Source organism: Schistocerca piceifrons, chromosome X (genome assembly GCF_021461385.2).
Source record: "Schistocerca piceifrons isolate TAMUIC-IGC-003096 chromosome X, iqSchPice1.1, whole genome shotgun sequence".
Classification (NCBI taxonomy): domain Eukaryota; kingdom Metazoa; phylum Arthropoda; class Insecta; order Orthoptera; family Acrididae; genus Schistocerca; species Schistocerca piceifrons.
This window is the reverse complement of record NC_060149.1, coordinates 746,028,733-746,044,581: the sequence shown is the minus strand read 5'-3', so window position 1 is coordinate 746,044,581 and position 15,849 is coordinate 746,028,733.

The window sequence follows — 15,849 nt, the reverse complement described above, 5'->3', positions numbered from 1 at the left end:
AGAAAAATCTGCTGTGTCCTTTCCAAAGGAACCATACCAGCATTTGACTCACTCACTTTAGTGAAATCACGAGAACCTAAATCTGAATGGCGGGACGGGGATTTCAATCATCGACCAGCTGAATACGAGTCCAGAGTTTTACCACTGTGCAAATTCGCTCAGTAAGGAGAGTTAACAGAATGGATAGTGTCTTGAACAGTAAAACTAGGGTAAATGAAGGTAGTCAAATTAAATCAAGCGATGCTGAGAGTATTAGATTAGGAAATTAGGCGCTAAACATAATTTCTGAAAAAGAGATATATGTTAACATTGAACATGAATTTAAATGTTGCGAAATCTTTTCTAAGGATATTTGCCTGTAGTGTAGCCTTGAATGGAAGTGCAACGTAGAAAATAAACACTTGAGCAAGAAGATAACAGGAACTTTTGAAATTTGTTGCTAAGGAGAATGTTGAAGATTAGGGCGGATCGGATAACTAATGAAGAGTTACTAAATCGTATTGAGGAGGAAAGAAATGTATGGCGCAACTTGACTGATAAAGGGGGGTAATTTGATTCGACACATCCTGCAGCATTAAGATATCGTCAGTTTAGTAGCGGAGGGAAGTGTGTATGTGTGTGTGAGGCAAGGGGGGGGGGGGGGGGGACCGAGGCATGACTACAGTAAGTGGGTTTACATGGATGTAACATGCGGAGATGAAGGGGCTCGCACAGGATGTACTATAGTGTGGAGAGCTGCATCAAACCAGTATTCGAACTGAAGACCACAACATAAAACTCTATACCCTGAAGCTAACCAATCGAATTTCTGAAGAGAAATAGGTAATTATTGAGATGAATCACTATGGCGAGTAGCTGTAAAGTTACAAGCGATGATTGCCAAGAAAGTCGCTTTTAAAAATTAAATAAGGACACTACTGCACGCAATACGTGATGTATGGGTTCAAAAGAACTGAGAGAGGTTATTGCGTGTTTAGAGGCCGACAGCCGATGCAAGGACCTACCCTACTCCACCCGAGTACTACCAAGGAAGCCGTCAAGTTTAACCTAACCTTCGCTGGACGGATGACCATCACTGGTGTCTGGAGTTGTAAAACTACCGTAGACTACCGTATACTGTCATAATTAAGCGTGGCCTACGGTGTTTTTCCTAGTAGTTTTGATCAGTTAAGATCACACCTGCATTAACTGTTGTAAGGTGAGTTGCATACCTATCGGGGTGTACCTCATATCAATCATTTCCTTAACGTTTGCCATCAATGTCTTAACTAGAGTCCCCTAGAAACTAGAAGCGGTAAACCGTCTACAAACTGACTGAGGATATGTAAAGGGCGATGCAACCTAAGGAACATTTTTGTTCTGCATAGTTGTCTGACTGTTACTTAAAAATAAACAGTACTTATAGCGAAGTTGAGATTGTCAATGTTTAATTCAGGTTTTATTCAGAAATTGTCGATTTTTTAATGTGAAAGTGAGGAATGTTGCAAAAATTAATACATATATATATATATATAGCGCAATAAAACGCAATTTCCTAAAAAAAGTCTAAAATAAAAATATCACAAAACAAAAATATGTCAAACATTACTTCAATAGTTCGTCGAGCTTTTACAAAACATGTTTCTGTTATTCACAGCCGGCCGGGGTGGCCGAGCGGTTCTAGGCGCTACAGCCTGGAACCGCGTGACCGCTACGGTCGCAGGTTCGAATCCTGCCTCGGGCATGGATGTGTGTGATGTCCTTAGGTTAGTTAGGTTTAAGTAGTTCTAAGTTCTAGGGGACTGATGACCTCAGAAGTTAAGTCCCATGGTGCTCAGAGCCATGTGAACCATTTGTTATTCACAAACAACTTTCGCATTTATCGATAATAACACGAAACACTTGCCTTTGATCATGATGAAGAATGATCTGTTGAGTACAAAATAACAACAATAATTATATAGATTTTTTTATGTTTGTGCATGCGAACTGCACTTGCATCAATAATAACTGCTACGCTTTCATAAAGGTGCAGAAGTTGCCGATCAACTAATTTTTGTTACTTATAAAATGCAATTTATATTGTCAAGATATAAAACCCACAATGAACTAACAATGAATGATGTGCAGCTCTAATTACGTGCAAAGCAAACAATCAAATAAACAGAACACCAAAGAGAATTCGTCGTTCCCCAATTCCTCTCTTACACATTTATTTTTGTTTCTTTCCCTACTAATACCACCGGTAATCCTGCCATTTACTGCGTCATTGATGTACTGTACCAGAGCTACCGAGCGGTAGTTTTGGTAGAGCGCATCTTTATCAATGCCACATGTCTTCAAAGAATTGTGGTGACCACCTCTTCCCATATCTCTAGTCGAATACTGGCGATGAATATTTACTCCACCACTAAGATTTCCAAGCCTGCCTGCGAGTACAGCGCTGCCAAGAGAATGTACGCAGGCGGCCTCGGTTACGCAGGAGGTTACATCACAGTACGGCGGACATATAATTTATTTCATTTCACTCACAGAATTACACTCAGTAGAACAGACACACAGATGGAGCTTCATATCTTGCAAGTGCAGCAGTCCAACGACTTGTAGATGACACGCAGCAATTGGCAGCTTGTTCGCAAGAAGGTGCTAAAAGCAATTCATTTTCTGCTGTTGTCACCATTAGAGACACGTACTTCGCCGAAGTTCAGCTGTCCAAGAGAGGCACCCAGGATTCTGCAACCTGCAGCAGTTCTATTTAAATGACAGACGTTTTTTGTTTATCTAAAAACGCTAGTCACTATAATGCAAATACCTCTGACACCGTCATTAACTTTTGAAGCTGACAATTGTTCATTGAAAACAGGGTCATTAAGAAGTCAGTTTGGCAGAGGTGACAAGAGTCAGTGACCTAGGTAGTTACGTAGTGCTAGATTTCCTCTCGTATACGTAGATACGAAAGACTGTTTGCAAGACGATCTCTCGATGTGGTTGCAAGACTGTAACATGTCTGTTGTCACTGGATCTCGTCCTCCAAGGCAGTCACTTTTGCTGTAGTGTCGTAGAAGCTCTAGTGGCTTACGTAAGACGTAGCAGGCTTCGGAGAGCTTCTTGGATCATAAACAATAATACAATCCTGTCTGTGTTAACAGATCTGTAGTAACTGATACTATGCTCATTACCATTTCATGACCAGTGCGCAAAACAGAATAAAGCAGTGGGTATCTAACGTACCGCTTGTGCTTCTTTCATCCTAGAGTAGCAAACTAGGAAACTGCATAAGCGTTGTCAATTTAGAATCATCAGTTTATATCTTTCATGAAATTACATTCCTTGAAATTATACTCTCACTTATAAATACATCAAGAGCATACATCCCACGATTGTTAATTTCACTATATGAAAACTATTCCTACCGCTATTAATTGTAAATGCGGGACAAGAAACTGTGGATCTCTTTCTATCAACATCTTAGAAATTTCTTGATCATTTGAATGAATGCCATGTGGTCAGCATGGGTCCAAGAGTACAATACACAATTCCACACCACAACTTCCGATCAGGCACAGTGTAAGGGTATCGTATAAAGTCTCAACAATTCACTACAGTAAAGTAGACTTGAAGAGACTGAAACCAATTTTTTGAAACAAAAAAGAGCTGAATGACTTTTCAATCGATGTAAACGTACATATTCCGTTTTATTCTCAAGAAGTTCTTTGTATAACAGTCTACAATATTCCTCGCCAAACGAGAAGGAAAGCATGCTGCATCCAGGTGACTCATTAAAGCTCCTGTAATACCTAGAAAATGGGAATCGTTTTGTAGAACATACAGTATAACAAACATACCATGCAAGCCATGCAAGTTTGGGTGGTTTCCTACATAAACTGATAAAGTTTAGATTACATTAGATTCAGTTTTCGTTACATAGACCCAAAAATTAGATGATACTCGTGGAACAGGTCAAATAGCTATTGTTTGCCGCAATCATTAGAAGAAATTTTGCCACATTTAGAGACGTAACATTGGGAAACCGACAAAAAATAACCACATCCAGCAATTGGTAGTTGTTGTTTTGCGCTTTTAACGGCGTACAGCCGTCGGAAGGTAAAGGCAAATGAAAAAGTCAGATCTTGTGGCAAGGATAGTACAATGTTTTTGGGACACGTAGATTGAGAAATGCTTGTCAAAGAACTACATAGTTATGCCTGAAACGTTACACTGATAAATGTTAATCTCTTTTTGTATTTTATCTTAGTGCCACATTCTGCAAGTCAGGAAGTCTTTCTTGTTGTAAAGATTTGCTCACTGTGTGATGTATCAGCACTATGGTAACTGCTCATATAGTGCTATTGTTTCTATAATGATATCTGGGTGCTTAAGTCACTATATGTTTTACAGATTAGGAAAAAAATACAACTTGATGAAGATTACTGCAAATGAAGGAATAAATCACGATATCATTTAATAAAATACACACCTTGGAATTTAAATCGTATAAAATTAATTTATGGCTATATTAACTGACTGAGACCTCTCGAAACACAATGCATTCATCGAATAGGCAGTATTAAGAATTATGCTAATGAAATTGATCTCGATCGTTACTCAAAGGTCGTAAGTTATTTTGCATTTCCTCGTTACTGGAAGGCCACACGAAGCTGCTTTATAGATCATATACTTCCGTCTTTAAACTAAAATGTTTTGGACTTGATTCTGACAACCACTTGTGAGCGTAAGAGACAACAAATTTCACTGTTCTGCGGATTCTATGAGTACGGGTGGGTTTTTTCATAGGTCTGTGGAAGATGCACCACAAATAGATTCATACCTCGGAAGGGTACTGATGTATCCAGTCCGTCTTCCAGTCGAGAACTGATTTATTTCATAGTATTTGAGTGTAGCTAGCCGGCCGTTGTAGCCGAGCCGTTCTAGGCGCTTCAGTCTGGAACTGCGCGACCGCTACGGTCGCAGGTTCGAATCCTGCTTCGGGCATGGATGTGTGTGATGTCCTTAAGTTAGTTAGGTTTAAGTAGTTCTAAGTTCTGATGACCTCAGATTTTAAGTTCTGATGACCTCAGATGTCAAGTCGCATAGTGCTCAGAGCCATTTGAACCATTTCTGAGTGTAGCTTGCCTACTGTAAAAGAATGACAATGTCTTTTATGGCGTTCATCCAAGGTACAGGGATCCACACATAGCGCATAAGCGCCCATTCTACGTTTGCCTGTTATATTATGTGGAAAGTGCATCTCATGCGTCTCATGAAAGTGTAAATTTTATTCTGTGTGTTACCATGCTCAAGCTGTATGCGTACTCCATTTCTGAGAAGTATATAAGTATGAAAAACTTCTAAAAAGCACACTCAGATTGGGTGATGTGCTAAAACTGCCTTACCTCTCTATCTCACAACTTATAGCACTACATCTTAAGCTGCATCGACTTACCATATAATGAGTAATTAGTTAGTGTATATTAAATAAAAGCACGAATTCCCTATTCGAAATAGTCTTCACTTGGCGATAGATTTGTAGCTGTCGCTGATCGAAGGGAGTCGTGTAGCCTTTGGGCTTTCTTCTATACCTGGTATTTCTGTAGCAATGAAATAATAACTATTCGGCTATTGGTCACGTAATGAAGCACACATGTGCTGCAATTTCAACGATGTGAAAGCAACCAAAATTAAAGTCATGGCTTCCTGTATGCGATAAGAATGGAAAAATATTGATAGTTGTTGGTTAGAATATTTGAAACAGTGAAATTATATGACCGGAAACAATTTCTAATACTTTCAATTTCTGGAATTTATTTTCTGTAATATTAAAAAAAATACATTGTAGGACAAGGAAATGAAATAAGCAATTAAAAACAGATTATAGTAAGGTTTTGAAGGGATTAAGTACGATGAGCGTTTCCAAAGACTGCAGATCGTGGGCAGATGGAGCACCGCGGAACTGGGCAGCTGATTCGCGCAGTCCCTGGCGAGATCTGTTTGTGCAACAACGTGGCGCGGCGCCGTACCCAGAAAGAGCGTTCACTCTCGAGTCCAGCATCCCGTGTTACAGAGCTGTCTGTTCCAAGCGCACCCGGACTGGTTTTTCCTTCGATCTGAACCGGCGTGCAGGAACGCGCCCTCTTACGAGAGTTCTCTGTCACGCCTGGACCTGTTCGCAGTCGTTACTCTCTTTCCTAAAAAGGTGGCGTACCGCTACTGGACACCAGTTGCGAGGGGCCCAACCCCGCCATCCTCGTTTCCTTTTTTCGGAGTTTTCTAAATACTCCTCGAGAATATTAACACTGGTCCGAAAGGGAAATACGACTCATTACTTCTCAAACAAATTATTTATATATTCGTTTAGGGTCAAAATTATAATAGTGACAGTCAACCATTACTTGAGTAGTTTAAGGTTGGAAAGAAATGGTCCAAACACTTCCATAAGCATTTCTTAGACTTGTAATTCTCTCCCATTGGTAACATATGTAATGATTCCCACCCACATACTCCCACAAATAGAAGGCCGTGCCTGTTACAAGGAATCCCGAACTTACCACCCCCAGGCCACATAGTGTATATCCCAATGCATTCAAACGATTCCCTCCATCCCATACAAGTGTTGAAGACGTAATCTGAATCATTACAATAGTTCTACAAACATCTATAAATTTGAATGCTCCCATATTTTGCCTGGTTCTCCAATCATTTCTCACATAAAGGTAACTGCCACATACACCCACTACAAGGCAAGATTTTTTAAATCCCTTACCCACAGTAATTTAACATAGCTGTTTCTTTAACTTCCTAACTCCGCGAAAGCAGGGTTACATTCTCTTCACCAACAAAAAAAAGGAAGACTGGGTTTTAATGTCCCGTTAACGACGAGTTCGCTACTGTCCGAGCACAAGCTTGGATTTGGGAAGGATGAGAAGGAAATCGGCGGTGCCTTTTCAAATGGACCTTCCCAGAATTTGCCTTAAGCGACTTTGGAAAATCACACAACACCTAAATCTGGATGGCTGAACCGTTATTTGAACCAACATCCTCCAGAATAAGACTCCAGTGTGCTAACTAATGAGCACCTCGCTCGGTCGGTATCCTCTATATCTGCTACCTAAAAACAAACAATGCAAAATTTTACACCAGTTCCGTAAATTAAACCTTTATCCAACTTCACCACACCATCCTCACCTCTCTCTACAACCTCCATCGAACCAGCAAACCCCATCTAGTAGCCAGAAGTGGAGTTACAGTCTGTTACGTAACGTGCATAGCCACCGCAAAGTTAAAATCAAATGGTGGCGTGAGAGTAGTATCTTCCTTTTTGATGACATAGACTGTCTATCACGCCAAAATCATCATGAAAATGAATCCATAGCAGATGCCACAACAGCATCCGCAAACCTCTTTCGAAGCATAACCGTAGAGGTCATCGATACGGTTCAAAGATATAACTACCCATGCTCCCAGTCACCAAACCCAACACCGCAGTACTTCACCCAAAATATGTAAGACTATCACCACGCCCATTGAAAAACCTACCTTCCAAAACTCCGAAAATAGCTCGTACACCGCTTACTTCGTATAAGAAATTATGACTGAAGCAGCAACCACAAATATAGTCACGCGCTCGTCCGTTTTGTCCGAATTTACTGCCACCTTCCTCAACCTAACCATCCAACACACAACGAGTTATTGAAACTCTCGTAGGGTCCTGTAATCTCAGTAATTACAAAGACCAGTCTGCAATTTGCTAAATGTACAGGAAGCTGGAACAGGTGACCAACGTCCACTCAACTCAATACAGCACTTCATAAACTCCAGTAAGGACTGGAAGGCTTTCCACTAGTTTCATGCATTACTCACGCTCCACACTACACACTCGCATACAACAACCAAACACTCCTTGAAGACTTAACGAAAGCCAATTTTTCAATCAATCTCCAAGAAGCATTTACCATCCTTGATAATCTCAATTCTGACAATGTCCCATATGTCCACGTGCACATTCACACAATCGTTACTTCTGTCGATCCCAACTTCATGTGCTTACAATTCACACCACAAACAAATTAAAAGATCTGTATCACGGTACGCAGTATACAAACCACATTGTAAGAAATGCACAAACCACCACTCGGGCATAATTTTGTCATCACTCCATCTCTTTCCACCACTTCGTAAAACCCACCATCCTGTCATCATATTGTCATTATTCTACCTTCGTCAGTCATGCAATGTCGCCAAAGCATTAGTTCACTTTGAATTCTTGACTGAAATACACAATAAATTATATGAGTGCAGGTTACAGGTCGCATTTATCAGAGATGTTTGATGCCAACTGCCAAACGTTGGTTCATCGATAAAAATGAAGATAGGATATTGCAGGAGGACAATGATCCGAAGCATCGCAGCAGGCTTTGCAGCCACTGGAAAAATGAGAAAGGTTGGTCCTCACAGTCGCCTGACGCTAATCTTATTGAAATTGTGTTGTCATACATCAAAAAGAAGTTACAAGTAAAAAAGGTCATCATTTTGAAAGAGGTGTCAAAGCAAATCGACGCATTTGGAGGTCTCTTCCACGTGAATACGCTGAAAACTTGGTTTCAAGAATGCCTCGGAGATACCAAGCAATTATCGACTCTGCGAATGACTGCATTTTTCTTTCGTTCATATACGACGAATGCATACGTTTTAGTTTGTCAAACATAATTCCCCGCCGATGAACCTGACCACGATCTTACTTAACAGAGTGTATACAGAGTAGTCGCAACGGCAGAAAATTACAATAAATTGTAGGAAGACTAGCAGAAGATCAACACTTGGTCCACGGATTGGCAGTTGCCTTCCCCCCCCCCCCCCCCCCCCTCCCGCCCATAAACAAATGTATCATAAACTAGGGCTAGTTTTTATATTTTTTCCTATTTTCTTCATAATATTAGGAATAAATAAGTTTTTTCACGGCAGATAAGTTTTTTTCTCAAAATTACAGAATATTTGCAAAGAACGTATCAATTTTCTCTGAAGTCTATTTACTTTGGGTCCATATTACAGATGTGTGACATGAGCCCAGTCTTTTTTTCGTTGATTCAGTATCCCTTTCTACTGTTTTGAACAAGTAGGAAAGAAATTTAGTATTAAAGGAACGCCTTAGAGTTACAAAATAAGAATACAAAGATAGTTTGCTTTAAAAATATTATGAAGCAGGATAAAAAGCAACAAGCGAATAATGCACATATTTGTGGGAGATGGCTGACAAAAACTTTACTGACCATTGTATTTTGTTAAAACAATAACTATTGTCATAAAAACACTGAAAAACTACGAAGAACTGGGAATAATTTTAAGGACTTATATGTTGTCCTTCAAAGTGACTCTAAAAATGCCTCTCTTCGAGTTTTGGAGGTTTCATTTTTCCGAAAATGTCTTCTCTGTTGTAGAATGAAATAGCTCTGATGCTGCCCATTTCCATGATGTTAGTTGGTTCCGTGTATTTGGTTAGAGTAACTTCTATTCGGAGAACAATTCCTGGGTAAATTTTGTAATTCAGTTTTACAAAATTGAAGTTTCCTGTATCCAGACTTCCTTTATTTAGATGCTCTTCTAATCGGTGAGGTTGTGAAGACTTTTTTTGTAGATTTTTACCTTTGATGTGTTTCCTATGAGAAGTAACGGTGCTACAAAATTTAATGGCATGTGGTCTGTATGTTCTTCATCGCTGCTGTATAGCGTGATATTAATTTCTTCATCCAGATGCAGGCTAAAGATGTCAGCTCTGTGATCTGAACTAGTTTCACTCAACATTCTTCTTCGGTTTTCTTCTTCTCTTCGGAAAGCTTAGATTTCTGTTTATTTTTAGATATTGATATTCAGACTGAGGGCTAGGTTCTTAAGAATAGGTTTTACTCTCTGATCCTTTTCGATTGGTTACACAAATAAACCTTCGGCACATGGAACGAGTTAGCTAACGTTAATGTGGCGCTCTACGAGTTTTGTCACATCACTTCCCGCTATTTATCATTGAGGAGCTATTTCGTCACGTGAGACACAAAATAATTTCTGCGATATTTCGGAAATGTACCGCATAAAGTACAACCAATAGGTAGTAAGAACGCCCCCTACATCACAAGCTGAAAGCAGACGCCATTCTTTGTTTGTCGTGTAGAGTAGAAGCCCATACTCAATGGGATTTATGTGATACGTTACACCCTATGGATATATACTGTTTCTATAAACCAGCACACTGAATATCGCGAGAACGAATTGTTATTGGTGCCGTTTGTTGTAAAAATATGACGGGAAAGATCATATTATTGGTTAAAGAAGTTTTTTATTTAGTTATTTGCGCGTTATAGCTCACGTGTTGTGAGAGTAAGCCATTTTTAGGCAACGACCAATTGAAGATCCACGAAAACGCTTCGTTCTTGCAAGGATTTTTGTAATTAAATACCAGTAACATTTCGGCGATTAAAGCCTTTAGAATGCTGTGACATAAAATATGTGGTCACTAGACACTGAGTTTCAGCATAACATAGTTGGTTGAGGCAACATGTTTTGAGACGGAGGTTGGGTCATTAGACGGTTTTCGTCATGCTGTATAGAATTTTTTTCACCTACGCATTTTCTAAAAGGTTGTGGAAGTTTCTTATCAAATTAATAGAAATAATTTTTGTAATACATAAATACACTACTGGCCATTAAAATTGCTACACCAAGAAGAAATGCAGATGATAAACGGGTATTCATTGGACAAATATATTACACTAGAACTGACATGTGATTACATTTTCACTCAATTTGGGTGCATAGATCCTGAGAATCAGTACCCAGAACAACCACCTCTGGCCGTAATAACGGCCTTGATACGCCTGGGCATTGAGTCAAACAGAGGTTGGATGGCGTGTAGAGGTACAGCTGCCCATGGAGCTTCAACACGATACCACAGTTCATCAAGAGTAGTGATTGGTGTATAGTGACGAGCCAGTTGCTCGGCCACCATTGACCATTGAGAGATCTAGAGAAGGTGCTGTCCAGAGCAGCAGTCGAACATTTTCTGTATCCAGAAAGGCCCGTACAGGACCTGCAACATGCGGTGGTGCATTATCCTGCTCAAATGTAGGGTTTCGCAGGGATCGAATGAATGGTAGAGCCACGGGTCGTAACACATCTGAAATGTAACGTCCACTGTTCAAAGTGCCGTCAATGCGAACAAGAGGTGACCGAGACGTGTAACCAATGGCACCCCATACCATCACGCCGGGTGATACGTCAGTATGGCGATGACGAATACACGTTTCCAATATGCGTTCACCGCGATGTCGCCAAACACGGATGCGACCATCATGATGCTGTAAACAGAACCTGGATTCATCCGAAAAAATGATGTTTTGCCATTTGTGCACCCAGGTTCGTCGTTGAGTACACCATCGCAGGCGCTCCTGTCTGTGATGCAGCGTCAAGGGTAACCGCAGTCATGGTCTCCGAGCTGACAGTCCATGTTGCTGCAAACGTCGTCGAACTGTTCGTGCAGATGGTTGTTGTCTTGCAAACGTCCCGATCTGTTTACTCAGAGATCGAGACGTGGCTGCACGATCCGTTACAACCATGCGGATAAGATGCCTGTCATCTCGACTGCTAGTGATACGAGGCCGTTGGGATCCAGTACGGCGTTCCGTAGTACCCTCCTGAACCCACCGATTCCATTTTCTGCTAACAGTTATTGGATCTCGACCAACGCGAGCAACAGTGTCGCGATACGATAAATCGCAATCGCGATAGGCTACAATTTGACCTTTCTCAAAGTCGGAAACGTGAAGGTACGCATTTCTCCTCCTTACACGAGGCATCACAACAACGTTTCACCAGGCAACGCCAGTCAACTGCTGTTTGTGTATGAGAAATCGGTTGAAAATTTTCCTCATGTCAGCACGTTGTAGGTGTCGCCACCGGCGCCAGCCTTGTGTGAATGCTCTGAAAAGCTAATAATTTGCGTATCACAGCATGTTCTTCCTGTCGGTTAAATTTCGCGTCTGTAGCACGTCATCTTCGTGGTGTAGCAATTTTAATGGCCAATAGTTTATAAGCGCACTCTCTTCAGGAACGAATTTGTTCGATTTGGTATATTTTTATAAGCTGATGTCCTTACTAAGTGGACATGTTTCCTTCATTTTTGTCTTATTACATGGCAACAGATACTGAAGTTTTCATTTTTGTGTACTACAGACAGAATAACATGACTAGCATAGGGTCAAGACAGGAAATGTGCATTTTAAGAAAGCTAACATAATAATTCTATGCGTATCCATTTTCGTGAGCAAACTATAGTTGGGCAAATAAAGCGACAACTGCCGCTGGCGAGCGCTAAGAGCGCAAAATCACGTTAACCAGCTCCTTCCGTGTGTCGACGGCTCTGTATCTCGTGATGTTGAATATCCTGTTTGTGTGCACGTCATCATTAACTCTCTTGTTCTGTGCTTCGACGGCTTACTGTCTCCAGCAAGAACCCTTTTTAATAAACTATATTTAACAAAGACCGAAACTGTTTTATAAAAGAATGTATTTTATGGGCTAGTTTAGCACACATTAAATCGAATTTGAAGATTAGAAATGTGATTCGTGGTTACTAGAACACAAAGCAAATGGGAAAAATTATGGATAGAAGTATCCCACTTTCGTTGGTTATGTAGACAATTTTTTTAAATCATACTGCTTATATAGTTTACTTTGTAATAAAAACATTAAACTGCCTATGGATAAAGTTGTAAAAGGTGTGAATTTTTTATAAAAAAAAGCAGTCACCAACAATCTGTGTTCCCTTAAGGTGCTTGTATAGAGACGAAAGTTTGAGGAATAAACGAAACAATAACTTTTCATTGTGACAAACGTGTTAGGATAGATCCTCTGGTGATCAATATATGAAAAAACAAATCTGTCCGCACAACACTGTTGGTACCTACTGGAAAACCTTAGTAACAGCACTCTCCTGAGTAACTATTGGCTCTGACAACAGACCGAAATTTTTCCTTTTTGAGCTCAAAATAACCCTCAGGGATTAGGCAGCCCTATTTATATAGGTGGAAAGACCAGTTATTGTTTGATTACATGATTGCTGGAGAGTCACAAGAGACACTCACATCGATTAAACACCTTATATTTTATGTACGGACGATCTTCAAGTGAAACAACCACATAAAAGTAATTATGGAAAGTCAGGTTTAAGACTGAGATTCATTGCAAGAATCCTCAGGATGTGCTGTCTACCTACGAGTGGAGTAGGTTACAAAACCGTCATTCAACTGCTACTTAGGTATTGCTCCTCGCTCTGTGACCCTTACCAGATACGATTCAGAGAGGAAAATGGAGTATATGTAAAGAAGAGGAGCGAGTTTCGTCTCAAGTCACGGAGAATTCCAGTTACAGGCACAACAAGAGACGTGTTGTACGAAGGTTGCCTAGAAAGTATGCACCGCGTTTTTTTTTTCGACAATTCTTTATTGAACATAATGAGAATTACCCATACGAAAGAATGGTGTTTTATCTACACGCCCCATTTTTCCACGTAATATCCATACCGTTCTGTGGTCTTCCTCCAGCGCGAAACAAGGGCGTGTACGACCTATCGGTACCACTGCTTGTCCTGGTGGCGGAGCCAGTGCTTTCCTAGGCTGATTGACAGATGCAGCACCAACAGCAGAGTCGTAATGCGTCTGTCCTCGCGAATGACATCAGCTCGCTGCAACATGACAGCCGTGGATGGTCTCCCCGACCGCTGCAACTCGTGGAGCTTCGCCGAACCGCCTTCTGATGACCTCACCCTCCGTGCCCAGCGACTAACTGTACTTCTGTCGGCAGCAGATGCTCCATAGACTTTGCACAAGCATTTGTGAGTATTCGGCACAGTTTCTTTCTCTGCAGTGACAAATTCAATGACGGAACGTTGCTTGTAACGTACATCACCTACAGACGCCATTTTGAAACTGCCCTGCAGCTACGCTATCTGTCGGAAGTGACGGAAACTTGGCGTGCTCACTCAGGAGACTTCAAATAATACATACGTAACGTTTCGCGTTCGTAACATTGTTATCGACTCAGAAAAAAATGTGGTGCATTACTTTCTGGGCAACCCTCGTAGATCAGAGTGTCGTTGACTGTTAAAATACGCCGGCCGGCGTGGACGAGCGGTTCTAGGCGCTACAGTCTGGAACAGCGCGACCGCTACGGTCGCAGGTTCGAATCCTACCTCGGGCATGGATATGTGTGATGTCCTCAGGTTATTTAGGTTCAAGTAGTTCTAAGTTCTAGGGGACTGATGACCTCAGCAGTTAAGTCCCATAGTGCTCAGCGCCATTTGAACCATTTTATTTGTTAAAATACGAGAGCGTACGTTTCTAGAATATTCAGCTAGCTTATTGCTTTCCTCCTGCACATATATCACAGGAAGAAATTAAAACTAACTAATTAACTGAGGTAAAATTACAGGAATTCCAGTTCATTAAAGAGACTTACCAATAGTGGTTCTTCTCTAACAGCATTCGAAATCGGATAGGGACTGACAGAGGAACCGAACGTACCCCCCGCCATACGCGATAATATAGATTAATATGTGGATTCACTAGACCATTATCTACCCAGAGCGGCGGGAGTCATCAGCATCCCTTCTCTCTCTGAAAACACAATAATCCTTCAAGTGAAACGTCATCCTTCCGAGCCATCGTTCGTACTTCAGTATTCCTCTAAGTCTTCGAGTTCACCCTCTACAATCGTAACATTAAATACTTCAGACGACACCTCCCTCCCTCTACGGCCTTGTATGGCTTTCCTCCCAACTTCTCGGCAGACAATCAACACGTATATCTAGTCCACCCCTTTCATTAACATTATTATAAGCGTCAACTGTCCCTATTCGAAAATTAATATGACCACGTATGGCATTCTGATCACCTGTTAAAACACCATGGGTATGCTCATGTTCCCTCCTCTATAATGATGAGCAACTTTAGCTTTCGCCACCCTCCAAATCCTTGAATGACGTGTACTTCACTTCGCATTCCATATCCGACTATGTTCTGCCAGCTGTCCTTGTACCAGCTCATAACTGTGGAATGTCTTGGTCGCAAATTAATTTATTGTTGCGTTTCGATACATCAGAACATAGCTGGGTTAATAAGAAAAGGAAGGAGCTGCAATATGAATGCCACAGAACAATTATATGCACAATGGTCATACGTTACATCTGTACTTGGTGTAAGATGTGATTATTGATCCAAAGTCTGACTGTTGTGCATATAACTGTTCAGTGGCACTAATATTGTAACACCTTCTTTTTCTTTTTAACACAGGCATGTTATAATGGTGATATATCAAAAAGAGTCAATAAATTAAATTGCGACCAAGACCTTCCCTAATTAAGTGCCAATTATGAATGGCCGCCTTCCTCATAGGCGATAACATTTTTTTATCAAGTAAAAAAGCTCATACAGTTTTTAAGCCTCCTCAGACAACTTCGCCTGTCCTACAAATTCTGGAAACTTAAGCCTAACATCGGAACGTATCCCTCATCTTTTACAATCTTGGGCTGAAGCCTCGCCAGTATTGGCATACCTCACCTTCCTTTCACCTCAAATCACTCCACATTCTTTCCCAGGGTAACTTCTATCGCCTTAGACTCCCAAACGTGAAATAAAACTCGAAATATACGCAACCTATCAGTCATATATTACCTTACCTGCAACCCACCTTGCTCCTGCCGAACTTCAATCCTTGTTACCTTCTGACAGTTATGAACCATAGGTGTCGATCCTTCCTCTGCACATCATTATTTAATGTAACATTCCCTCCAATCCTATCTGCATTCAAGTCATTACCCTACGGTTACCATGA